We start from the raw sequence: 25,800 nt of genomic DNA, 5'->3' as shown, positions 1-25,800 counted from the left end.
TTGGATAGGATTGGTTGGATAGCATAGGATAGCATGGATAGGATAGGTTGGATAGGAGAGGTTGGATAGGATAGGATTGGATGGATGGATTGGATAGCATAGGATAGGATAGGTAGGATAAGATATGTTGGATAGGGTATGATACAATAGGATAGAATTGGTTGTATAGGATAGGATTGGTTTGGTTGGATAGGATTGGTTGGATAGGATAGGACAGGCTTGGTTGGATAAGATTGGATAGGATTGGTTGCATATGATATGATTGGTTGGATAGGATAGAAATGGTTGGATATGAGAGGATTGGTTGGATAGGAGAGGACAGGATTGGTTGGATAGGATTGGTTGGATATAATATGATTGGTTGGATAGGATAGGAATGGGATAAGATAGGATAGGATAGGATTGGTTGGATAGGATATGATATGATAGGTTGGATAGGATAGTCTTGGATTGGTTGGGTAGGATAGGATAGGTTGGATAGGTTGGATAGAATTGGATTGGTTGGATAGGATATGACAGGATTGGTTGGATAGGATAGGATAAGATAGGATAGAATTGGTTTTATAGGATAGGATTGGTTGGAGAGGATATAATTGGTTGGATAGGATTGATTGGATAGGATAGGTAGGATAGGATAGGACAGGATTGGTTGGATAGGATTGGTTGGATATAATATGATTGGTTGGATAGGATAGGAATGGGATAGGATAGGATTGGTTGGATAGGATGAGCTAGGATTGTTTGGATAGGATTGGATAGGATTTTTTGGATTAGATAGGATTGGTTGGATAGGATTGGATTGTTTGGATAGGATTGGTTTGATAGGATCGGATTTGTTGGATAGGGTAGGATTGGTTGGATTAATTGGCTGGATAGGATATAATAGGATTGGATGGATAGCATTTGATAGGATAGGATTGGTTAGATAGGATAGGAATGGTTGGATGGGATTGGATAGGATAGGATTTTTTGGATAGGATTGGTTGGATAGGATATGAATGGTTGGATAGGATAGGATACGATTGGATAGGATGGTTAGGATAGTCTTGGATTGGTTGGATAGGATTGGTTGGATAGGATAGGTTGGATTGGATTGGTTTGAAAGGTATACAACTGGTTGGATAGGATTGGAATGGTTGGATAGGATATGATAGGATATGATTGGTTGGATAGTCTGGATAGGATAGGATTGGATTGGATACGATCGGATAGGATTGTTTGGATATGATAGAATTGGTTGGATAGCATAGGTTGGATAGGATAGGTTGTATAGGATAAGATTGGTTGGATATGATAGGTTTGGTTAGATATGATAATATTGGTTGGATATGATTTGATAGGATAGGATAGGATGGATAGGATAGGATAGGTTGGATAGGATAGGATAAAATAGGATATAATTGGTTGTATAGGATAGGATTGGTTGGATAGGATTGGATTGGTTGGATAGGATAGGTTGGATAGGATAGGACAGGCTTGGTTGTATAGGATTGAATAGGATTGGTTGGATATGATATGATTGGTTGGATAGAATTTAAATGGTTGGATATGCTTGGATTGGTTGGATATGATATGATAGCATTGGTTGGATTGGTTGGATAGGAGAGGATTGGTTGGATAGGATAGGACAGGATTGGATAGGACAGGATTGGTTGGATAGGATTGGTTGGATATAATATGATTGGTTGGATAGGATAGGAATGGGATAGGATAGGATTGGTTGGATAGGATTGGATTGTTTGGATAGGATTGGATTGGATACGATCGGATAGGATTGTTTGGATATGATAGAATTGGTTGGATAGGATAGGTTGGATAGGATAGGTTGTATAGGATAAGATTGGTTGGATATGATAGGTTTGGTTAGATATGATAATATTGGTTGGATAGGATTTGATAGGATAGGATAGGATGGATAGGATAGGATAGGTTGGATAGGATAGGATATGTTGGATAGGATAGGATAAAATAGGATATAATTGGTTGTATAGGATAGGATTGGTTGGATAGGATTGGATTGGTTGGATAGGATAGGACAGGCTTGGTTGGATAGGATTGGATAGGATTGGTGGGATATGATATGATTGGTTGGATAGAATAGAAATGGTTGGATATGCTTGGATTGGTTGGATATGATATGATAGGATTGGTTGGATTGGTTGGATAGGAGAGGATTGGTTGGATAGGATAGGACAGGATTGGTTGGATATAATATGATTGGTTGGATAGGATAGGAATGGGATAGGATAGGATAGATAGGATAGTATTGTTTGGATAGGATTGGTTGGATAGGAGAGGATTGGTTGGATAGGATAGGACAGGATTGGTTGGATAGGATTGGTTGGATATAATATGATTGGTTGGATAGGATAGGATTGGTTGGATAGGATAGGATTGGATAGGTTGGGTAGGATAGGATAGGTTGGATCGGATAGTCTTGGATAGGTTGGGTAGGATAGGATAGGTTGGATCGGATACGATTGTTTGGATAGGATAGGTTGGATAGGCTTGGATTGGTTGGATAGGATATGATATGATTGGTTGGATAGGATAAGATAGGATAGGATTGGTTGGATAGGATAGGACAGGATTGGTTGGATAGGATTGGTTGGATATAATATGATTGGTTGGATAGGATGAGCTAGGATTGTTTGGATAGGATTGGATAGGATTTTTTGGATTAGATAGGATTGGTTGGATTGGATTGGATTGTTTGGATAGGATTGGTTTGATAGGATCGGATTTGTTGGATAGGGTAGGATTGGTTGGATTAATTGGCTTGGTAGGATATGATAGGATTGGATGGATAGCATTTGATAGGATAGGATTGGTTAGATAGGATATGATTGGTTGGATAGGATTGGATAGATTAGGATAGGATTGTTTGGATCGGATAGGATTGGATAGGATATGATAGGATTGGTTGGATAGGATGGGATTTGATAGGATTGGTTGGATAGGATTGGATAAGATAGGTTGGATAGGATAGACTGAAGATGTGAAAGTCTAGTTTGAATGGTTATAGAGTTACTAATTTATATAGTTATAGTTGATATACATTTTAAAGAATTTGAAGTTAGGATAGCCTGAACATGTGAAAGTTAGTTGGACAGGATTGGATTGGTTGGATATGAGAGGATTGGTTGGATAGGAGAGGACAGGATTGGTTGGATAGGATTGGTTGGATATAATATGATTGCTTGGATAGGATAGGAATGGGATAAGATAGGATAGGATTGGTTGGATAGGATATGATATGATAGGTTGGATAGGATAGTCTTGGATTGGTTGGGTAGGATAGGATAGGTTGGATAGGATAGGATAGGTTGGATAGAATTGGATTGGTTGGATAGGATATGACAGGATTGGTTGGATAGGATAGGATAAGATAGGATAGAATTGGTTTTATAGGATAGGATTGGTTGGAGAGGATAGAATTGGTTGGATAGGATTGATTGGATAGGATAGGACAGGATTGGATAGGACAGGATTGGTTGGATAGGATTGGTTGGATATAATATGATTGGTTGGATAGGATAGGAATGGGATAGGATAGGATTGGTTGGATAGGATGAGCTAGGATTGTTTGGATAGGATTGGATAGGATTTTTTGGATTAGATAGGATTGGTTGGATAGGATTGGATTGTTTGGATAGGATTGGTTTGATAGGATCGGATTTGTTGGATAGGGTAGGATTGGTTGGATTAATTGGCTGGATAGGATATAATAGGATTGGATGGATAGCATTTGATAGGATAGGATTGGTTAGATAGGATAGGAATGGTTGGATGGGATTGGATAGGATAGGATTTTTTGGATAGGATTGGTTGGATAGGATATGAATGGTTGGATAGGATAGGATACGATTGGATAGGATGGTTAGGATAGTCTTGGATTGGTTGGATAGGATTGGTTGGATAGGATAGGTTGGATTGGATTGGTTTGAAAGGTATACAACTGGTTGGATAGGATTGGAATGGTTGGATAGGATATGATAGGATATGATTGGTTGGATAGGATAGTCTGGATAGATAGGATTGGATTGGATACGATCGGATAGGATTGTTTGGATATGATAGAATTGGTTGGATAGGATAGGTTGGATAGGATAGGTTGTATAGGATAAGATTGGTTGGATATGATAGGTTTGGTTAGATATGATAATATTGGTTGGATAGGATTTGATAGGATAGGATAGGATGGATAGGATAGGTTGGATAGGATAGGATATGTTGGATAGGATAGGATAAAATAGGATATAATTGGTTGTATAGGATAGGATTGTTTGGATAGGATTGGATTGGTTGGATAGGATAGGTTGGATAGGATAGGACAGGCTTGGTTGGATAGGATTGGATAGGATTGGTGGGATATGATATGATTGGTTGGATAGAATAGAAATGGTTGGATATGCTTGGATTGGTTGGATATGATATGATAGGATTGGTTGGATTGGTTGGATAGGAGAGGATTGGTTGGATAGGATAAGACAGGATTGGTTGGATATAATATGATTGGTTGGATAGGATAGGAATGGGATAGGATAGGATAGATAGGATAGTATTGTTTGGATAGGATTGGTTGGATAGGAGAGGATTGGTTGGATAGGATAGGACAGGATTGGTTGGATCGGATTGGTTGGATATAATATGATTGGTTGGATAGGATAGGATTGGTTGGACAGGATAGGATATGATAGGTTGGATAGGATAGTCTTGGATAGGTTGGGTAGGATAGGATAGGTTGGATCGGATACGATTGTTTGGATAGGATAGGTTGGATAGGCTTGGATTGGTTGGATAGGATATGATAGGATTGGTTGGATAGGATAAGATAGGATAGGATTGGTTGGATAGGATAGGACAGGATTGGTTGGATAGGATTGGTTGGCTATAATATGATTGGTTGGATAGGATGAGCTAGGATTGTTTGGATAGGATTGGATAGGATTTTTTGGATTAGATAGGATTGGTTGGATTGGATTGGATTGTTTGGATAGGATTGGTTTGATAGGATCGGATTTGTTGGATAGGGTAGGATTGGTTGGATTAATTGGCTTGGTAGGATATGATAGGATTGGATGGATAGCATTTGATAGGATAGGATTGGTTAGATAGGATATGATTGGTTGGATAGGATTGGATAGGATTTTTTGGATAGGATTGGATAGATTAGGATAGGATTGTTTGGATCGGATAGGATTGGATAGGATATGATAGGATTGGTTGGATAGGATGGGATTTGATAGGATTGGTTGGATAGGATTGGATAAGATAGGTTGGATAGGATAGACTGAAGATGTGAAAGTCTAGTTTGAATGGTTATAGAGTTACTAATTTATATAGTTATAGTTGATATACATTTTAAAGAATTTGAAGTTAGGATAGCCTGAACATGTGAAAGTTAGTTTGGGGTCTCTAGCTTGAACAGCTCAAGAATGACTGTTAGTGAGTTAATGTATGATAATATATGCAGAATTACATAGTTATTGTTGATAAATGTGTTTGATAATGGGAAATCATGATATCCTGAAGATGTCATGTTGAAACCAACTTTCACAATGCCCCTGTGCACAAAGGGAGGTCCATACAGAAGTAGTTTGTCGAGATTGGTGTGGAAGAACTTGACTGGCCTGCACAGAGCCCTGACATCAAACCCATCAAACAGCTTTGGGAGGAATTGGAACGCTGACTGTGAACCAGGCCTGATCGCCCAACATCAGTGCCCATCCTCACTAATGCTGTTGTGGCTGAAATGAAGCTAGTCCCCGCAGCAATGTTCCAACATCTAGTGGAAAGCCTTCCCAGAAGAGTGGAGCAGGTGTCCAGATAATTTTGGTCATGTAGTGTATATAGCTTTTTTTTGATAAATGTTTTTAAAAATTGAAGTTTTATGTAATGAATATGAATTCGGAGGGCAGACACTCTGTCGTCACTTCAGGATTCAGGCTGGTCTGACTAAAACACACTCTGTTATCACTGCAGGTTTTATGCTGGTTTTGACAAAAAAATGACTTCTGTCTGCCTACACTGTGAAGGGCTTTTAGGCCTGTTTCATTGTAGACTGAAGACACAGAAAAAGAGAGGGACCCCTGCAGAACTGAAGCATTTTCTCTGGTTTCATCTCATCAATACATGTAATGGAACCTCTTTGACATGTAAGATGGCGCTGTGCAACTATGGCTGACTCTGTAAAACAACACAATTCACTGCACCTATCTGGTGTAAAACCATATTTTTATATATAGAATTTAGAGACACACAGATCTAAATGGCTGTGGACAGGTCTTATACATGGGAATGAATTTTCCAGCAGTTAATCCATAGAAAATGGATTTCTTTATCAATTACTTCTGAATGAATGGGATCATCATTCAGTTTCCTCTGTATCTCTGGTGTCACGTTCTGACCTTAGTTCCTTTGTTTTGTCTTTGTTTTTGTATGGTCAGGGCGTGAGTTGGGGTGGGCAGTCTGTTTGTTTTTCTATGTTGGTTTTTGTGTTCAGCCTAGTATGGTTCTCAATCAGAGGCAGGTATCGTTAGTTGTCTCTGATTGAGAATCATACTTAGGTAGCCTTTTTCCACTTGGGTTTCGTGGGTGTTTATTTTCTGTCTTTGTGTTATGTGTGTATGTCACCAGACAGGACTGTTTCGTTTCGTTCGTTCATTTTGTTATTTTTGTATTGATTCAGTGTTCAGTGCTTCCTTTAATTAGAATTATGAACACTTACCACGCTGCGCTTTGGTCCGATCCTTACTCCTCCTCAGACGAAGAGGAGGAAATCTGTTACAGAAACACCCACCACAAGAGGACCAAGCAGCATGGCAGCAGCAGCGTCTGAAAACACAAGACTCCTGGACTTGGGAGGAGATTTTGGACGGCAAGGGACCCTGGGCACAAGCAGGGGAATATCGCCGCCCTAAAGCAGAGCTGCAGGCAGCAAAAACAGAGAGGCGATGGTATGAGGAGGCAGCACGGCAGCGCGGCTGGAAGTTTGAGAGGCAGCCCCAAAAATGTATTGGCGGAGGCACACGGGGAGTGTGGCTAAGTCAGGTAGGAGACCTGAGCCAACTCCCCGTGCTTACCGGAGAGCGAGAGGGACCGGGCAGGCACCGTGTTATGCTGTGAAGCGCACGGTGTCCCCAGTGCGGGTGCATAGCCCGGTGCGGTACATTCCAAATCCTCGTATCGGCCGTGCTAGAGTGGGCATCAAGTCAGGTGCCATGAAGCTGGCTCTACGCATCTGGTCTCCAGTGCGTCTCCTCGGGCCGGCGTACATGGCACCAGCCTTACACATGGTTTCCCCAGTTCGCCAGCACAGCCCAGTGCGGGCTATTCCAACTCACCGCACTGGCCTGGCTACGGGGAGCATTCAACCAGGTAAGGTTGGGCAGGCTCGGTGCTCAAGAGCTCCAGTGCGCCTTCACGGTCCGGTCTGTCCGGTGCCACCTCCACGTACCAGCCCTCCGGTGGCAGCCCCCCGCACCAGGCTGTCTCTCCGTCTTCTCCCTACAAGTGCTCCCACCTGTCCAGTGCTGTCAAAGCCTTCCTCCTCTCCAGCGCTGCACGAGTCTCCCGTCTGTCCTGAGCCGCCAGAGCAGCCAGTCTGTCCTGAGCCGCCAGAGTAGCCAGTCTGTCCTGAGCCGCCAGAGTAGCCAGTCTGTCCTGAGCCGCCAGTCTGTCCTGAGCCGCCAGAGCCGCCAGTCTGTCCTGAGCCGCGAGTGCCGCCAGTCTGTCCTGAGCCGCCAGAGCCGCCAGTCTGTCCTGAGCAGTCAGTCTGCCAGGAGCTGCCAGAGCCGTCAGTCAGCCAGGAGCTGCCAGAGCTGCCTGTCATGCCGGCGATGCCAGAATCGCCCTTCACTCCGGAGCTGCCGGAGTCTCCCGCCTGTCCGGCGCGGCCGGAGTCGTCCTTCACTCCGGCGCTGTCGGAGTCTCCCAACTGTCCGGCGCTGCCGGAATCTCCCGTCCATTCTGGACCCGTGGCGAGGGTCCCCAGTCCGAGGTCGAGGAGGAGGCGGACAAAAACTATGGCGGACAAAAACTATGGTGAAACTATCTGGCTAGAAATGATTAAGAAGGAAATGATCCTAACATAGAAAAATGTCCTCCTGTGTGCTACCTATATCCCCCACTAGAATCCCCATACTTTAATGAAGACAGCTTCTCCATCCTGGAGGGGGAAATCAATCATTTCCAGGCCCAGGAACATGTACTAGTCTGTGGTGACCTAAATGCCAGAACTGGACAAAATCCTGACACCCTCAACACACAGGGGGACAAACACCTACCTGGAGGTGACAGTATTCCCTCCCAAATATGGGGCGGCAGGTAGTCTAGTGGTTAGAGTGATGGGCCAGTCACAGAAAAGTTGCTGGTTTGAATCTCCGAGCTGACAACGTTAAAAATCTGTCGTTCTGCCCCTGAACAAGGCAGTTAACCCAGTGTTCCCCGGTAGGCCGTCATTGTAAATAAGAATTTGCCTAGTTAAATAAAGGTTCAATAATAAAAAATATGCCCCCCTAGACAACTATTTTATTTTATTTCACCTTTATTTAACCATCCGGCTAGTTGAGAACAAGTTCTCATTTGCAACTGCGACCTGGCCAAGATAAAGCAAAGCAGTGTGACACATGCAACAACACAGAGTTACACATGGAATAAACAAAACATTCAGTCAATAATACAGTAGAACAAAAGAAAACAAAAAGTCTATATACAGTGAGTGCAAATGAGGTAAGTTAAGGCAATAAACAGGCCATGGTAGCGAAGTAATTACAATATAGCAGTTAAACACTGGAATGGTAGATGTGCAGAAGATGTGCAGAATATGAATGTGCAAGTAGAGATACCGGGGTGCAAAGGAGCAAGATAAATAAATAAATACAGTATGGGGGTGAGGGTAGGTAGATAGATGGGCTGTTTACAGATGGGCTATGTACAGGTGCAGTGATCTGTAAAATGCTCTGACAGCTGGTGCTTAAAGCTAGTGAGGGAGATGTGAGTCTCCAGCTTCAGAGATTTTTGCAGTTCGTTCCAGTCATTGGCAGAAGAGAACTGGAAACTGGAAGGAAAGATGACCAAAGGAGGAATTGCCTTTGGGGGTGACCAGAGAGATATACCTGCTGGAGCGCGTGCTACGAGTGGGTCCTGCTATGGTGACCAGTGAGCTGAGATAAGGTGGGGCTTTACCTAGCAGAGTCTTGTAGATAACCTGTAGCCAGTGGGTTTGGCGACGAGTATGAAGCGAGGGCCAACCAACGAGAGCATACAGGTCTCAATGGTGAGTAGTGTATGGGGCTTTGGTTACAAAACGGATAGCACTGTGATAGACTGAATCCAGTTTGTTGAGTAGAGTGTTGGAGGCTATTTTATAGACGACATCACCGAAGTTTTACGAGGGTATGTTTGGCAGCATGAGTGAAGGATGACAAAATAACTAACAAAAATGGCCACAACTCTGAGGCTACCTGCCGCCCCTCTGTCACAGAGGTCTGTACATAGTGAATGGAATAGTGAATAGGCTTCGAGGAGACTCTTACGGTAGGTACACCTACAGCTCATCCCTTGGCAGTAGTACTGTAGATGACTTAATCAGTGAACTCAGCCCAATCAGCCCACTGACACCCCTATCAGATCACAGCAAAATCACAATCTACCTGAACAGAGCAATACTCAGTCATGAGACATCAAAGCCAAAGGAACTGAATAATATTATGAAATGCTATAGATGGAAGGAAAGTTATGTAGAAACCTACCAAAAAACAATTTGGCAACAACAAATTCAATTCATTTTAGACATCTTCCTGGACAAAATATTTCACTGTAATAGTGAATTTGTAAACTTGGCAGTCGAAAATCTAAACAGTATATTTGACCTTTCCCTATCCAACCAAAAAATGTAAAAATACACAATATAAGAAAAGGAAAACAAATGATTTGATGAAGAATACAAAAACCTAAGAGTGAAATTGAGAGACCTATCCAACCAAAAACATAGAGACCCAGAAAACCTGAGTCTACGCCTTCACTACGGTGAATCACATAGAATTGAACTGGGACACAGCAAAAACGGAGATGTTTGGATAAACCACTTCTCTAATCTTTTTGGCTCTATATCAAAGAACAAGCAGCAAAAACATATGCATGATCAAATACAAATCTTAGAATCAACTATTAAAGACTACCAGAACCAGAACCCACTGGACTCTCTAGTTACACTGAATAAACTAAACAACTAAACTACAAGCACTCCATCTATGGGTATCCTACATAAATTATCAAATATACAGACCAGAGAAATTCCGATTGGCTATACTTAAACTCTTTGTCATGTCCTGACCTTAGTTCCTTTTGTATGTTTCTATTTTAGGTTGGTCGGGGCGTGAGTTGGGGTGGGCATTCTGTTTTTTTTCTTGTGTTCATATTTCTGTGTTTGGCCTAGTATGGTTCTCAATCAGAGGCAGGTGTCGTTTGTTGTCTCTGATTGAGAATCATACGTAGGTAGCCTGTTTTCCTACTCTTGTTTGTGGGTGGTTATTTTCTGTTTAGTGTATGTCACCTTACAGAACTGTTTAATTTTGTTTCATTCTCTTTGTTATTTGTTTAGTGTTCGGAGTTTAAATAAATATGAACATGGACACTTACCACGCTGCGCATTGGTCCGATATTTCATACTCGTCGTCAGACGACAAAGAGATCTGTTACACTCTTTAACATCATCCTTGGCTCTGGCATCTCCCCAATATTTGGAACCAAGGACGTATCAGCCCAATCCACAAAAGTGGAAACAAATTTGACCCCAATAACTACTGTGGGATATGCGTCAACAGCAACTTTGGCACAATCCTCTGCATTATCATTAACAGCAGACTCGTACATTTCCTCAGTGAAAACAATGTACTGAGCAAATGTCAAATTGCCTTTTTAACAAATGAACGTACGATAGACTATGTATTCACCCTGCAAACCCTAATTGACAAAAAAAGGCCAGTCTTCTCATGCTTTGTTGATTTCAAAAAACGTTTATCAATTTAACATGAGGGTCTGTTATACAAATGGATGGAAAGTGGTGTTGGGGGAGAAACAATGACATAATAAGATGATGTCTCTGATGCTCTGGAAAAAATTAAGAGACCACTTGTTGGGAAAGTTATGATTAAATGACTGAACAAATTCCATTTTAAATGGAACTGTAACTAAGTAAACTTGTACTCTGTTTTATTATATCTGATTAACTATATGAGTTCATACGATGGGATTGTGTGACACAGACAAGGAGTAATTAAAGTTAATGAACACCATTCCAACTAGGAAGATAACGAATGGGTTGTGGACTGTGTAAACAGATAAGGTCGTTAACCTATGGTTGAACCTACGGAACAGAGCTCTGGGGTTTTTAGATAAGACAGTGAGTGCATTCCTAAGTTTTCTGTTAATTAGAACTGTCAGCTCAGTGGTGATCGATAATGTTGAGGGGTCAAAATTTACCTGGGAGTGTGTTAGTAAGTTAGAATGAACTTTTCACCTCACTTTGTCCCGGTCGAGAGGAGGGGATTCTGTTAAAACAAAAAAATGACGTCATGATTTGTATATAAACTGTTGCTCGTGGTGAAGTGACCCCGCTCCGAGAATAAATTCTGTTGCCTATTATTGAAAAGACTGGTCTCCGTCTATTTTATGCAAACAAGAATCTTACAAATTCTCATAAAATAGATTAAGGGTTTTCAATTAATGAAAACACATTGACATCATTAAATTACAGTAACACCACTGCAAAAATGATCAGTTTCTCTGGTTTTACTATTTTTAGGTATGTGTTTGGGTAAAATTTACATTTTTGTTTTATTCTATAAACTACTGACAACATTTCTCACAAAATCCAAATAAAAATATTGTCATTTAGAGCATTTATTTGAAGAAAATGACAACTGGTCAAAATAACAAAAAAAGCTGCGGTGTTGTCAGACCTTGAATAATGCAAAGAAAATAAGTTCATTTTCATTTTTAAACAACACAACACAAATGTTTTAATTTAGGAGGAGTTCAGAAATCAATATTTGGTAGAATAACCCTGATTTTCAATCACAGCTTTCATCTGTCTTGGCATGCTCTCCACCAGTCTTTCACATTGGTGTTGAGTGGCTTTATGTCACTCCTGGCGCAAAAATTCAAGCAGCTCGGCTTTGTTTGATGGCTTGTGTCCATCCATCTCCTCTTGATCACATTCTAGAGGTTTTTTAATGTTCAGGTCTGGAGATTGAGCTGGCCATGACAGGATCTTGATCTGGTGGTCCTCCACACACACCTTGATTGACCTGGCTGTGTGGCACAGAGCATCGTCCTGAAGGAAGAAACAAGCCTCAGAGTTGGGGAACATTGTCAGAGCAGATGGAAGCAAGTTTTCTTCCAGGACAACCTTGTACATGGCTTGATTCAAGCGTCCTTCACAAAGACAAACCTGCCCTTTTCCAGCCTTGCTGAAGCACACTCAGATCATCACTGATCCTCCACCAAATTTCACAGACCTGGACAGGCCTACAAGCCACAGTGTCTCGCACTCACTGTAAAATTTGGCAAACGGCATAACTTCTTTGGGATTGGGGGCAGTATTGAGTAGCTTGTATGAATAAGGTGCCCAGAGTAAACTGCCTGCTACTCAGGCCCAAAAGCTAGAATATGCATATAATTAGTAGATTTGGATAGAAAACACGAAAACTTCAAAAACTGTTTGAATGATGTCTGAGTATAACAGAACTCATATGGCAGGCAAAAACCTGAGAAAAAAATGCAACCAGGAAGTGGGAAATCTGAGGTTTGTAGTTTTTCAAGTCATTGCCTATCCAATATACAGTGTCTATGGGGTCATATTGCACTTCATAATTGCACTTCATTCCACTAGATGTCAACAGTCTTTAGAACCTTGTTTCTGTCTTCTACTATGAAGCGAATAAGAGCTGTTTGAATCAGGGGTCTGGCAGAATGCCATGAGCTAAGTCACTTGCGCGGCAGTGAGAGCGAGCTCTGTTATTTTTCATTTCTAAAGACAAAGGAATTATTCCGGTTGGAATATTATTGAAGATTTACTATAAAAACATCCTAAAGATTGATTATATACATCGTTTGACATGTTTCTACAAACTAATGGAACTGTTTTGACTTTTCGTCTGGACTAAGTGCCTGCGCCTTTGTGAATTTGGATTTGTGAACTAAAACGCACAAACAAAAAGAGCAAAAAGAACAAAACAAACATTTATTGTGGAACTGGGATTCCTGGGAGTGCATTCCGATGAAGATCAAAGGTTAGTGATTCATTTTTACGCTATTTCTGTCTAATGTGACACCTCTCCTTCTTTGGAAAATGTCTCTATGGTTTTCTGTGGCTAGGCGCTGACCTAACATAATTGAAAGGTGTGCTTTCGCCGTAAAGCCTTTTTAAAAATCAGACACTGTGGCTGGATTATTAACAAGAAGTTTCTTTAAAATGGTGTATAATTTTAATTATGAGATTTCTGTTGTTTTGAATTTGGCGCCCTGCAATTTGACTGGCTGTTGGCGAGGTGGGATGCTAGTGTCCCACATATCTCGGAGAAGTTTTAACAAATATTGCATATTTCAAATTGAGTACCTCAAAAACACCAGAAAACGCACTACATCAAAGAATATATTAAAAATTCTATAAAATATATGAATAATTATATAAAATGTATGTAACAGATGTTCCAACAGGTTTCTGTACCAATTCACCACACAACCAATAAAGCATACAGAAAGTATTCATTATAATGTTCTGTGTTTTCAACAAATAGACTATGTCAATCTGGACAAACAGAAAATACATCACTCCCTACCTTGTAGGCTTACCCAGTATCGAAGACTTGACCATCTCAAAATGTCTGTCACGCCAACTCCGGCGGTCGACGTCGCCGATCTACTAACTACCAGCCCTGACTATCTCTTAACCTCTAGCAACTAGCAATCCCGTATCCGGGAGCGTAATCATAGCCTCAAGCGTATTACCATAACGCAACTTTTCCTATTTATGAAAATCGCAAATGAAATGAAATAAATATATTCAAACACAAGCTTAGCCTTTTGTTAACAACACTGTCATCTCAGATTTTCAAAATATGCGTTACAGCCAACGCTAGACAAGCATTTGTGTAAGTTTATCATCGCATAATGGTATGCTAGGCTCTGCTGGCAGCAGGCAACATTTTCACGAAAATAAGAAAAGCAACCAAATTAAATAATTTACCTTTGAATAACTTCAGATGCTTTCACTCAGGAGACTCCCAGTTAGATAGCAAATGTTCCTTTGTTCATCAGTTTTGGCTGAGAAATCGACCAAAAAATACTTCAACTATAACGGCAAACTTTTTTCAAAATTTGCTCCATAATATCGACAGAAACATGGCAAACGTTGTTTAGGATCCATCCTCAAGGTGTTTTTAACATATATATTCGATAATATATCCGTTGAGGCAATTGTTTTCTCATAAGAAGTGATTGGAAAAATGGCTACCTCAGAATTTTACGCAAGATTTTCTCCGGGAGACACCATGTGACCACTCGCCAAATATGGTCCCTTACAGCTATTCTCCAATTAAAATGCCTAAAAAGACGTCACAATGCTGTAGACACCTTGGGGAATGCGTGGAAAACGTAAGCACATTCGTAGCTCATTCACAGCCATATAAGGAGTCATTGGCATGAGGCGGTTTCAAAAAATGCGGCACTTCCTGATTGGATTTTTATCTGGGTTTCGCCTGTAACATCAGTTCTGTTGCACTCACAGACAATATCTTTGCAGTTTTGGAAACGTCAGAGTGTTTTCTTTCCAAAGCTGTCAATTATATGCATTGTCGAGCATCTTTTCGTGACACAATATCTTGTTTAAAACGGGAACGTTTTTCATCCAAAAATTAAAATAGCGCCCCCTATATCCAACTGGTTTTAACGCACACCTGGTCCCCGTCATTAACCACACCTGGTCCCCGTCATTATCCACACCTGGTCCCCGTCATTATCCACACCTGGTCCCCGTCATTATCCACACCTGGTCCCCGTCATTATCCACACCTGGTCCCCGTCATTAACCACACCTGGTCTCCGTCATTAACCACACCTGGTCCCCGTCATTAACCACACCTGGTCCCCGTCATTAACCACACCTGGTCCCCGTCATTAACCACACCTGGTCCCCGTCATTATCGCATACAACTCTCAATCAACTACCAGATCTCTTTTCATATCTCCCTCAGGCTGGTGGTTCCTGCTCCCCTGGCTGGTGCCGTCCCCCGCGACACCCCTGCACCTCCCCTGGAAGTTGAGGGGACTCCCACCTATTCCATCAGGTTCCTCCTGGATTCCCGACGTCGTGGGGGTCCGCTCCAGTACCTGGTGGACTGGGAGGGGTATGGCCCAGAGGAGCGCTGTTGGGTCCCAACGACAGACATCCTGGACCCCAACATCATCCTGGATTTTCATTTCCGAACCGACCCACTCCTCGCCCTCGGGGCCGTCCCCCTGGCCGGTGTCATCCTGCGGCTGGAGCCTCATTTTCCCCTCGATCCTGACTAGTCTCCCAGTCCCTGCCGCTGAAAAGCATCCCCACAGAATGATGCTGCCACCACCATGCTTCACTGTAGGGATGGTGCCAGGTTTCCTCCAGATGTGATTCTTGGCATTCAGGCCAAAGAGTCCTATCTTGGTTTCATCCGATCAGAGAGTCTTTTCTCATGGTCTGAGAGTCTTTTAGGTGCCTTTTGGCAAACTCCACGCGGGTTGTCATTTACCTTTTACTGAGGAGTGGCTTCCGTCCGGCTATTCTACCATAAAGGCCTGATTGGTGGAGTGCTGCATAGATGGTTGTCCTTCTGGAAGATTCTCCCATCTAAACAGAGGAACTCTGGAGCTCTGTCAGAGTGACCATCGGGTTCTTGGTCACCTCCCTGACCAATGCCCTTCTCCCCCAATTGCTCAGTTTGGCCGGGTTGCTAGCTCTAGGAAGAGTCTTGGTGGTTCCAAACTTCTTCCATTTAAGAACGATGGATGCCACTGTGTTCTTGGGGACCTTTAATGCTGTCTCGGAGCTTTACGAACAATTCCGTCGACCTCATGGCTTGGTTTTTGCGCTGGCATCCACTGTCAACTGTGGGACCTTATATAGACAGTTGTGTGCCTTTCCAAAATCATGTCCAATCAATTGAATTTAACACAGGTGGACTCCAATCAAGTTGTAGAAACATCTCAAGGATGATCAATGGAAACCGAATGCACCTGAGCTCAGTTTCGAGTTTAGATTTTCATAGATTTTCTAAATTTCTAAAAACCTGTTTTTGATTTGTCATTATGGGGGATTTTGTAGATTGATGAGGATTTGTATTTATTTATTTCATTTTATGATAAGGCTGTAATGTAACATATGTGGAAAAGGGGAAGGGGTCTGAATACTTTCAAAATGGACTGCACTATATTCACAAAGTACACTGATACACACACACATTAACATACACACTCACCCATACCGACACAACACACACTACACTGATACACACACACATTAACATACACACTCACCCATACCGACACAACACACACTACACTGATACACACACACATTAACATACACACTCACCCATACCGACACAACACACACTACACTGATACACACACACATTAACATACACACTCACCCATACCGACACAACACACACTACACTGATACACACACACATTAACATACACACTCACCCATACCGACACAACACACACTACACTGATACACACACACATTAACATACACACTCACCCATACCGACACAACACACACTACACTGATACACACACACATTAACACACACACCCATACCGACACAACAAAAACTACACTGACACACACACACACACACATTAACATACACAACAAACACTCATACTGACAAACACACACGCACTCTCATACCGACACACCGACAACACACATTCATCATTTGCTGCTGCTACTCTGATCTTTAATTTAGTCTTATTATTATCTATCCTGATGCACACAGACTTTATCCTGCCTTCATGTACATATCTACCTCAAATATCTTGTACCTCTGCACATTGAACCTCGTGTGTTACTTGTATGGCATTTTTGTACACTGCATCGTTGGAAAGGGCTCGTAAGTAGTGGGCTCTCACAGTAGAGCGAGAGAGAGAGAGAGAGTGAGCGAGAGAGAGAGAGCTTGGCCACTTAGACAGCCGTGGCAGGAGATAAATCTGTGGCCCATATTAGGATCCGTCATCTGTGATTTTCAGTATGACCAGCCAGATGTTGGGTCAAAATATTGGTTGGACTCTTTGGCGTGCTGGCAGGGGGAACGATTCAATTTCCCCTTGATGGATGAGCGACCGGAGACAGCAGCCCCGAGGGTTGGACCTGACCTTAGATATGCACAGAGACCAGCACCACGTCACCATCCTCTCCTCAGTGTAAAATATCACCATTGATTCTTCTCAGGGCATCTCTCTCTGTCTGTCTGAGCTGACACAGAGGCCGGCTACGCCTCTCAGACAATTTTTGCTTTCATTAGACTTGCTGTTTTCCTTCAAGTGGTCACCAGTGATGCTGGGCTGTTATGGGTTGTATGGTGGTTCGGAATTAGCCATCTTATAAACAAACAAGTAGAATACATCCGTAGACACTGGTTCCATTGTATTTGTAACGGCTGTCTTGGGTAGAAGGAGCAGAGGACCAAGGTGCAGCGTGGTTAGTGTTCATCTTATTTAATAAGAAACTGAACATTTAAATAAAAACACAAAACAACAAAATGACAACTGAAACAGTTCTATCTGGTGCAGACACACACAAAGACAGAAAATAACCATCCACAAAACACAATGGAAAACAGGCTACCTAATTATGGTTCTCAATCAGGGACAACGATAGACAGCTGCCTCTGATTGAGAACCATATCAGGCCAAACACAGAAATAGAAAATATAGAAAAACGAACATAGACTGCCCACCCCAACTCACGCCCTGACCATACTAAATAAAGACATAACATAGACTGCACACCCCAACTCACGCCCTGACCATACTAAATAAAGACATAACATAGACTGCACACCCCAACTCACGCCCTGACCATACTAAATAAAGACATAACATAGACTGCACACCCCAACTCACGCCCTGACCATACTAAATAAAGACATAACATAGACTGCACACCCCAACTCACGCCCTGACCATACTAAATAAAGACATAACATAGACTGCCCACCCCAACTCACGCCCTGACCAACACTAAATAAAGACATAACATAGACTGCCCATCCCAACTCACGCCCTGACACTACTAAATAAAGACATAACATAGACTGCCCACCCCAACTCACGCCCTGACCAACACTAAATAAAGACATAACATAGACTGCCCATCCCAACTCACGCCCTGACACTACTAAATAAAGACATAACATAGACTGCCCACCCCAACTCACACCCTGACACTACTAAATAAAGACATAACATAGACTGCCCACCCCAACTCACGCCCTGACCAACACTAAATAAAGACATAACATAGACTGCCCATCCCAACTCACACCCTGACACTACTAAATAAAGACATAACATAGACTGCCCACCCCAACTCACACCCTGACACTACTAAATAAAGACATAACATAGACTGCCCACCCCAACTCACGCCCTGACCAACACTAAATAAAGACATAACATAGACTGCCCACCCCAACTCACACCCTGACCATCCTAAATAAAGACATAACATAGACTGCCCACCCCAACTCACGCCCTGACCATCCTAAATAAAGACATAAAGGAATAAAGGTCAGAACGTGACAGTATTTACTACAAAATAAATCAAAAGTCTCTCAACCACCTTTGTCTGTATGAATGTTTTGCATTCCAGCGATGTCGCAGTATAAATACACTAAAATGTCAAAATCATCCAGTAGCATCAAAAATCACACAACAAGAATATTCTCAGGCCTCCCTCCCTTGGAAAACAGTGTGCATCAAGTGGACTTCAAAAATAGATGAGTGGTATCTGAGCCAAGTAGGAGCTGATGTTGGAGAGGACACACAATCATCACTCCAGGCTTCAGGCTGGTCTAACTAAAATACATTCAATCATCACTGCAGGATTCAGCCTGGTCTGACTAAAAAACACTCAATCAATGCAGGCTTCAGGCTGGTCTGACTAAAAAACACTCAATCAATGCAGGCTTCAGCCTGGTCTGACTAAAAAACACTCAATCAATGCAGGCTTCAGGCTGGTCTGACTAAAAAACACTCAATCAATGCAGGCTTCAGGCTGGTCTGACTAAAAAACACTCAATCAATGCAGGCTTCAGGCTGGTCTTACTAAAAAACAATCAATGCAGGATTCAGGCTGGTCTTACTAAAAAACACTCAATCAATGCAGGATTCAGGCTGGTCTGACTAAAACACACTCAATCATCACTGCAGGCTTCATGCTGGTCTTACTAAAAAACATTCAATCATCACTGCAGGATTCAGCCTGGTCTGACTAAAAAAACACTCAATCAATGCAGGCTTCAGGCTGGTCTGACTAAAAAACACTCAATCAATGCAGGCTTCAGGCTGGTCTGACTAAAACACACTCAATCATCACTGCAGGCTTCATGCTGGTCTTACTAAAAAACATTCAATCATCACTGCAGGATTCAGCCTGGTCTGACTAAAAAAACACTCAATCAATGCAGGATTCAGGCTGGTCTGACTAAAACACACTCAATCATCACTGCAGGCTTCATGCTGGTCTTACAAAACAAAATGGTCTTACAAAACACTGTGAAGGGCTTTTAGGCCTGTTTCATTGTAGACTGAAGACACAGAAAAGGAGAGGGACCCCTGCAGAACTGATGCATTTTCTCTGGTTTCATCTCATCAAAACAAAACATATAATAGAACCTCTGACATGTAAGATGGCGTTGTACTGGATGGCGTTGAACTGGATGGCGTTGAACTGGATGGCGTTGAACTGGATGGCGTTGAACTGGATGGCGTAGAACTGGATGGCGTTGAGCTGGATGGCGTTGTGCTGGATGGCGTTGAACTGGATGGCGTTGAACTGGATGGCGTTGAACTGGATGGCGTTGAGCTGGATGGCGTTGAGCTGGATGGCGTTGTGCTGGATGGCGTTGTACTGGATGGCGTTGTACTGGATGGCGTTGTGCTGGATGGCGTTGTGCTGGATGGCGTTGTACTGGATGGCGTTTTGCTGGATGGCGTTGTGCTGGATGGCGTTGTGCTGGATGGCGTTGTACTGGATGGCGTTGTGCTGGATGGCGTTGTACTGGATGGCGTTTTGCTGGATGGCGTTGTGCTGGATGGCGGTTTGCAAGCTCCGTCCCAGCTTTGCTATTTCGTGATTCTTTAGGCGTTCTTTAACTTATTTTCACAAAATGTATCTGCTACCGTCTCTTATAACCAACAATAACTTCTGAACATCAGATTGGCAGTTACCTACCCCAATTTCGGCTTCAACTTTGACCCTACTGCCCTGGTCTCTTTCTGTAATTCTGAACCAGTTTTCAGGCTACCCAAGAGCCTAACGTCGGCATTACAGAGGCAAGTGATGGGGGATCCTGGTGAGATTAAGGTGAAGGGAAAACCAGTCATCTCTTCCCTACATTCTACTGGCTAATGTACAGTCACTAGATAATAAGATGGACCTCTGATCGTCCCTCCATTCTACTGGCTAATGTGCAGTCACTAGATAATAAGATGGAGGACCTCCAATCGAGGATTTGCTACCAATGGAACTCTTGGAAATGCAATATTCTCTGCTTTTCTGAAACACGGCAATTGGACAAGATACCATTTAGCAGCTCTTATCCAAAGCAACTTACAGTTAGTGCATTCATCTTAAGATAGCTAGGTGGGACCACCACATATCTCAGTCATAGTCAGTAAATTTTTCCTTAGTAAAGTAACTATCAGCAAAGTCAGAGAAAAGCTTGGACTGGGCTGAGCGGGAGCTTCCCTCCCATAAGGGGTGAGGTGGCAGAACGGAGTGCTCAGGTAGGCAAGTACCACGGTCGTGTAGTGTATGCCAGGAAGCCAGTGGAGTGTGCCGGGGAGTGGGGTGACACGGGAGAACTTGGGAAGGAAGGTTGAACACCAGGCAAGCTGCAACATTGTGGATAAGTTGCAGGGGTTTGACGGCACAAGCAGGGACCTCAGCCAACAGTGAGTTGCAGTAGTCCAGATGGGAGATGACGAGTGCCTACGGATGTTGTAAAGCACGAGTCAAACTCATTCGATGGAGGTCATGCAGGTTTTCGCCCCATCCGTGTACTTGATTGATTAATTAAGGTCGCTAATTAGTAAGGAACTACTTAATTGAAAGGAAAAAAGGAAAACTCAGACACACGGACCTCCGTGTAATGGGTTTGACAACCCTGCTGTAGAACATGAACCTGCAGGAGCGAGTCACTGCCTTGATGTTTGCAGAGAACAACAGGCTGTTGTCCAGGGTCACGCCAAGGTTCTTTGCACTCTGGGAGGGGGACACCGTGTAGTTGCCAACCGTGATGAGGTCTTTGAGTGTCAGAAGTAGAGTATCATCCACATAGCAATGATAGGAGAGACCATGTGAGGACATGACAAGTGATTTGGTGTATAGAGAGAAGAGGAGAGGGACTAGAACCGAGCCCTGGGGGACACCAGTAGTGAGAGTACATGGTGCAGACACAGATCCTCTCCATGTCAGCTGGTAGGAGCGGCCAGGTAGGACGCAATCCAAGAGTGTGCAGAGCCTGAGACTCCCAGCCCTGAGAGGGTGGAGAGGAGGATCTGATAGAGCCTGAGACTCCCAGCCCTGAGAGGGTGGAGAGGAGGATCTGATGGTTCACGGTGTCGAAGGCAGCGAACAGATCTAGGAGGATGAGAACAGAGGAGAGAGAGTCAGCTTTGGCAGTAAGGACACCATTCGTGACACAGAGAAGAGCAGTCTTGGTTGTGATCCATCTTGAAGCCCGACTGGTTAGGGTCAAGAAGATCATTCTGAGAGAGATAACGAGGGAGTTGATCAGAGACAGCCAGAGGATCAACGGTTGGTTTCTTGAGGTGAGCAACTCTGGCCTTTTTTTAAGTCAAAGGGATGTATCAAATGGTTAAGGATGAGTTAATACTTGCAGTGGGGAATGGGAGAAGGTCGCCGGAGATGGTCTGGAGAAAGGAGGAGGGATGGGGTCGAGTGGGCAGGTTGTCGGGGCGGCCGGACGTCACTAGTAGCAGGATTTCATCTGAAGAGAGAGGGGATAAAGAGGTCAAGGAGTAGGGTAGTTCTGTGTGAGTTAGACCAGTGGACCCAGTAGGCTGAGTGAATGAGGAGCGGATGTTGTCAACCTTCTTTTCAAATTGGTTGACGAATTCGCTCACCGAGAGGGAGGAGGAAAAGGGGTGGAGGATTAAGGAGGAAGGAGACGGTGGAAAATATTTTCCAAAAGGGTTAGAGACGGAAACTTGACATTTAGATTGAAAGTCACACAGATACAGAGGAAGAGAAGATAGAGGAGGGAGTGAAAGGATGATAGGTCCTCCGGAAGTTTAGTTTACTAAAGCACCTGATTGTCCCTACTTGTTCTAAAATCACGACCTTCATTCCTGTTCCTATGACAGCCACCCTGTATCACTCACTTCTGTAATCACGTTTTGAGAGGATGGGCACACATCAACACCCTTATTCCAGACACCTTGGACCCACTCCAACTTGCCCACCACCCCAAACAGATCCACAGACGACGCAATCTCTATTGCACTCCACACTGCCCTCACCCACCTAGATAAGAGGAATACCTATGTGAGAATGCTGTTTATTGACTACAGCTCAGCGTTCAACCCCATTGTCCCCTCCAAGCTCATAACAAAGGTAGGGACCATGGGACTGAACCTCTCCCTCTGCAACTGGATACTGGACTTCCTGATGGTGAGGGTAGGAAACATCACCTTCGCCACACTGACCCTCAAAACAGGGGGCCCCACAGTGGTGTGCTTAGTCCCCTCCTGTACTCCCTGTTCATCCACGACTGAGTGGGCATGCATGACTCCAACACCATCATCAAGACGACATGACAGTGGTAGGCCTGATCACCAGCGACAATAAGACAGCCTACAGCAAGGAGATCAGTGACCTGTCAGTGTAGTGCTAAGGGGTTGATCGTGGACGATAGAAAATGGGCTGATGAGCAGAACATCCACATGGACGGGGCTGCAGTGGAGTGAGTTTTAAGTTCCTCATAGTCCATATCACTAAGAACTTAAAATGGTCCACTTAAAAAACGTCCACAGTCGTGAAGAAGGTGCAACAGAGTCTCTTTCCCATCAGGAAGTTGAATGGGTTAGGAATGGGCACTCAAATCCTCTAAATGTTCTACAGCTGTACCATTGAGAGCATCTTGATTGGCTGCATCACTGCTTGTTAAGACAAAAGCACAGCCCTCGATCGCATGGTGCTACAGACGGTGACGCAATCAGCACAGTACATCACTGGGGCCCAGCTCCCTGCCATCCAGGACCACTATATCAGGTGGTGTGAATTGAAGGCCAGGAAAATCGTTAAAGACTCCAGCCACCCAAGCCATGGACTGACTGTTCTCTCTGATTCCGCACGGCAAGCTGTACCGGCATACCGGCAAACTACCTGCCCTCCAGGACACCTACAGTCGTGGCCAAAAGTTTTGAGAATGACACGAATATAAATTTTCAAAGTTTGCTGCTTCAGTGTCTTTATGTATTTTTGTCAGATGTTACTATGGAATACTGAAGTATATTTACAAGCATTTCATGTGTCAAAGGCTTTTATTGACATTTACAGGAAGTTGCAGAGTGTCAATATTTGCAGTGTTGACCCTTCTTTTTCAAGTCCTCTGCAATCCGCCCTGGCATGCTGTCAATTAACTTCTGGACCACATCCTGACTGATGGCAGCCCATTCTTGCATAATCAATGCTTGGAGTTTGTCAGAATTTGTGGGGTTTTGTTTGTCCACCCGCCTCTTGAGGATTGACCACAAGTTGTCAATAGGATTAGGGTCTGGAGAGTTTCCTGGCCATGGACCCAAAATATCGATGTTTTGTTCCCCGAGACACTTAGTTATCACTTTTGCCTTGTGGCACGGTGCTCCATCATGTTGGAAAGGCATTGTTTGTCACCAAACTCTTCCTGGATTGTTGGGAGAAGATTCTCTCGGAGGATGTGTTAGTACCATTCTTTATTCAGGGCTGTGTTCTTAGGCAAAATTGTGAGTGAGCCCACTCCCTTGGCTGAGAAGCAACCCCACACATGAATGGTCTCAGGATAATTTACTGTTGGCATGACACAGGACTGATGGTAGCGCTCACCTTGTCTTCTCCGGACAGGCTTTTTTCCTCATGCCCCAAACAATCGGAAAGGGGATTCATCAGAGAAAATTACTTTACCCCAGTCCTCAGCAGTCCAATCCCTGTACCTTTTGCAGAATATCAGTCTGTCCCTGATGTTTTTCCTGTAGAGAAATGACTTCTTTGCTGCCCTTCTTGACACCAGGCCATCCTCCAAAAGTCTTCACCTCACTGTGCACAGATGCACTCACACCTGCCTGCTGCCATTCCTGAGCAAGCTCTGTACTGGTGCTGCCCCGATCCTGCAGCTGAATCAACTTTAAGAGACGGTCCTGGTGCTTGCTGGACTTTCTTGGGCGCCCCGAAGCCTTCTTCACAACAATTGAACCGATCTACTTGAAGTTCTTGATGATCCGATAAATGGTTGATTTAAGTGCAATCTTACTGGCAGGAATATCCTTGCCTGTGAAGCCCTTTTTGTGCAAAGCAATGATGACGGCACGTGTTTCCTTGCAGGTAACCATGGTTGACAGAGGAAGAACAATGATTCCAAGCACCACCGTTCTTTTGAAGCTTCTAGTCTGTTATTCGAACTCAATCAGCATGACAGAGTGATCTCCAGCCTTGTCCTCGTCAACACTCACACCTGTGTTAACGAGAGAATCACTGACATTATGTCAGCTGGTCCTTTTGTAGCAGGGCTGAAATGCAGTGGAAATGTTTTTGGGGGATTCAGTTCATTTGCATGGCAAAGAGGGACTTTGCAATTAATTGCAATTCATCTGATCACTCTTCATAACATTCTGGAGTATATGCAAATTGCCATCATACAAACTGAGGCAGCAGACTTTGTGAAAATTAATATTTGTGTCATTCTCAAAACTTTTGGCCACGAATGTACAGCACCCAATGTCACAGGAATGCCAAAAAGATCGTCAAGGACAACAACCACCCGAGCCACGGCCTGTTCATCCTGCTATCATCCAGAAGGCGAGATCAGTACAGGTGCATCAAAGCTGGAACAGAGAGAGACTGAAAAACAGCTTCTATCTCAAGGCCATCAGACTGTTAAATAGCCATCACTTGCAAGTTAGTGTCAATCGCTGACAGTTAGAGGCTGCTGCCTACATACATAGATTTGAAATCCCTGGCCACTTTAATAAATGGAACACTAGTCACTTTAATAATGTTTACATAACTCATCTCATATGCATATACTGTATTCTATTATATTCTACTGTATCTTGGGCTATGCCGTTCTGACATTGCTCGTCCATGTATTTCTATATCCTTCACTTAGATTTTGTGTGTATTGTTGTGAAAGTGTTAGATATTACTGCACTGTTGGAACACAAGCAATTTCCTACACCTGCATTAACATCAGCTAAACACATATATGTGACCAATTCTTTTTGATTTGATAAAACGCTCTCACT

General features: G+C 43.3%; 1 protein-coding gene across 1 annotated transcript in view; it reads right to left on the bottom strand.

Annotated features, from left to right (window-relative positions):
- gabra5 (gamma-aminobutyric acid type A receptor subunit alpha5) overlaps window positions 1-14,513 on the bottom strand; it is a 169,127-nt gene extending 154,614 nt beyond the window's left edge. The window contains exon 1 of the mRNA XM_090236497.1: window positions 14,255-14,513. The gene's annotated coding sequence lies outside the window, so the exon portion shown is untranslated. The remainder of the gene's footprint in view (window positions 1-14,254) is intronic.
- Window positions 14,514-25,800: the final 11,287 nt, after the last annotated feature.

The sequence above is a fragment of the Oncorhynchus mykiss genome, chromosome 5 (assembly GCF_057628025.1).
Source record: "Oncorhynchus mykiss isolate SJ-2025 chromosome 5, ASM5762802v1, whole genome shotgun sequence".
NCBI classification, from domain to species: domain Eukaryota; kingdom Metazoa; phylum Chordata; class Actinopteri; order Salmoniformes; family Salmonidae; genus Oncorhynchus; species Oncorhynchus mykiss.
This window is presented reverse-complemented; position numbering and strand designations above follow the sequence as displayed.